Here is a 3,008-nt window from a genome sequence, read left to right on the forward strand (position 1 = left end):
CCCCCAGCCGAAGGGCGGGTCCCATCCCTGCCCCTCGGTGACAGGGCATGTGCCAAGCGGGCACGGCACGGCATGTTGGAGCCGAGTGCTGCAGCAGCTGCCTGCCCGGGACACCTGCAGATCACCTCCTCCCCTGCTCCAGGAGCAGGAGGGGGCACCAGGAAGGGCTCAGATGTCCCGCACACAGCAGGGTGCCGGCCGGTGTGCCTGGAGAAAGCGCCTGTGTAAATCATGGTGCATCCCCCGCCGGGCTGGGCCCCTGCCCTTTTCCGCTCCCCCGGGTGTTTGCAGAGCCGGCCCAGCGTGGGCCTGGCACGGAGAGTGGCTGGGAAGGAGAAAGAGCCCAGAATTGCTCGGCCCACCCCAGAGCTGCCCAGCAGGAGCTGGAGCTGCTGAGACACTCCAGTGCTGCCGCTGGGAAACCTCACGGCCACACAGCACCCCTTGCCCCAAACCTGCCCCCAAACCTGCCCCCCCTGGGCCATTTGGGTGCCCCATCCCTGGAAGTGTTCAAGGCCAGGTTGGATGGGGCTTGGAGCAACCTGGTCTAGTGAAGGTGTCCCCACCCACGGTGGAGGGGTTGGAATGAGATGAGCTTTAAGGTCCCTTCCAACACAAACCATTCCACGATTCCATGATTTGACCCTGCAACCCTCCCCAGAGCCCACTGGTGGGAAGGCGGGTGCCGGATGACCCCACACCCAGAGTTCTCTGCTGGCCACATCCCCGCTGAGTCCGCGGGGCACAGCCTGGCCCAGCGCCACGTTCCTCCGCCCTGACTCAGCAGGGCCCGGCGGGGCGTCCCGATAAGGAGGTGATAAGAGGCTTCAGCCTCCCTGGTGCTCAAGGACCTTCCCCAGCAGCTCCTACCACGGACAAATCCGGGAAGGAGAGGCCAGGGATGCACCCGGAGCAAGCCGGGCCCCGCTCCAGCATGGGGACGGGGTGTGTGGGTTTGGCACTGGTGGGGCTGAGCGGGGAGGCTCAGGCAGGGAGCAGAAGGCAGAGGCACCCCAGAGCCCCCAGCTGTGCTCCTGCCTGCCCACCCTGTCCCTGGGGATCACTGCTCCAGGCAGAGCCATCCTGGAGCCCCCAGCCATGTTCCTGCCTGCCCACCCTGTCCCTGGGGATCACTGCTCCAGCTCCTCTGGATCCAAAGACTCTAGGTGCCCACACCACTCCACACATGGCACAAGCACTAAGGCATCTGCTGATGCCAGCCCGGGCCTGATAGACCAGCAATGGGCACAGCAGGGCCAAGTCTATACTTCCAGTCACTACACAGACGGGAACTGGGGGACACTGGTGCAGTTGCCTGCCATATGCAATCAGCCTCCAGCCCACAATCCGGCAGCACCGAGGGTCTCCCCGGGCGAGATGGGGCTGCCGGCACACCCTGCCCCCAGCCGGCGATCCCGGCTGCGCCCTCCGAAATGCTGAAGCGACACAATGCAAATTCTTTGGCTTTGTGGCCGCCGCGCCGTTGCCATGGAGCCGTCGCAGAGAACAAACACAACTCGCCCCATGTTTTCTCAGCACCTTCCACCCCACGGCCTTCGGCCCCAGCGCCAGCCCGCGATTCCCGGGAATCGCACAGTCCCAACATCCCGCCCCTTTCAGGGCGTCCAAAACGGAGCAGGGCTTCTCCCGGCCAGCCCTGGGGAAGGGGCAGCGGTGGCACGGTCCTGGGTCAGGGACTGGCCAGGAGCACTCAAGGCTTGCTGGGGATGGAGAGGAGATGGAGGTCTGGATGGGAATGCCACATGGAAAAGGTGAGGATACGCCAGGGATGTGGCTACAACAGCCCCTGTCCAGTGGCACTGAGCCCTTCCCACATGGAGACTACAAGAGGATGACTGTGGCAGAGAGGAGCCTGCAGCCAGCCTGTAGGAGAGGTGGACAGTGGAGATCCTGTGGCCCCTGCACGGCCATGGACCCTCCTGCCTCAGTGTCCCCAGATGCCGAGGGGATGCTGTTGGCCCCCTCTCCCTGGGCAGGGTGTCCCCACCCCAGCCTCCACCTCTCTGGGACAGTTTTGCTCAGCGTGGCACTCCCCAAGCCCGTGTGGAGTTCACTTCAGACCCTGTTTACCCTGGGGACAGCTCGGTTCACGCCCCTGGGCGGCTGCTCACTGTAAAGACCGAGGGAAACAGACCGAGGGAGGAGGGATGGTGGGGCCAGGATCCCGCAGGGATGACAGGGGAAAACCGCCCAGTTACCCCCCCTCGGTCCTGCTAACCCCACTCCTACAACCCCAGACACCTGCCCACATGCCTGTCAAATCTCCTCCTTGAGTCAGGCCGAGCTGGGGACACGGGGACAGTTTAATGACACCAGTGGGGGAATCAGAAACCCCAGGATGGGGACGATGTTACTGCCAGAGACCTTCCCCGTTGGCATCACCCTGCTCTGATGGAGGAACCACGGAGGGAGGTCACCGGGACCGGGCACCCCGTGGGGCCGATGGTTCCATATGCGGGTCCAGGCTGGCTGGGACCCTTTCCCCTGCTCCTCTTCCCTGCGGAGAAGAGCTTGCCCTGCCCCATGCCTCCTCCTGGGCTTTCCAGCGGCATCCGTGGAGCCAGAGCACAAGGCAGCGGAGCGATCGGTGTGCGGACGGACAGACAGACACGCGCAGCGAGGTGATGAGTAGGGGGGGAGCAGCCCGGTGCTCCCTGCAAACACTCCCAGATCCAGCCCGGTGCTCCCCAGGGCGCAGCGGGAGAAACCGAGGCAGGGGATGGGAGAGGGGGCTGGGGAGGAAGGTGACGCCGGCAGCGCTGGGTCCCCGCTGTAACTGCTGGGATCCCACTCGGAAAACAAATCAGTAACTAATTCAGCTGATCCCGTCCTGATAGCGCCGGCGAGCCCACGGCCGGTCCCCGGCGTGTCAGCACAGCCCCTGCCTGCAGCCGGAGGGTCCTCCCCAGCTCCGGCACTGGCGTCAGGGGGTCTGATCCTGCCCCCCCAGCACAGGGAGGGCAGAGCGAAGCCTCCACCCGCAGCCC

The sequence above is a fragment of the Manacus vitellinus genome, unplaced genomic scaffold (assembly GCF_001715985.3).
Source record: "Manacus vitellinus isolate BGI_N305 unplaced genomic scaffold, ASM171598v3 scaffold_52_pilon, whole genome shotgun sequence".
Lineage (NCBI taxonomy): Eukaryota > Metazoa > Chordata > Aves > Passeriformes > Pipridae > Manacus > Manacus vitellinus.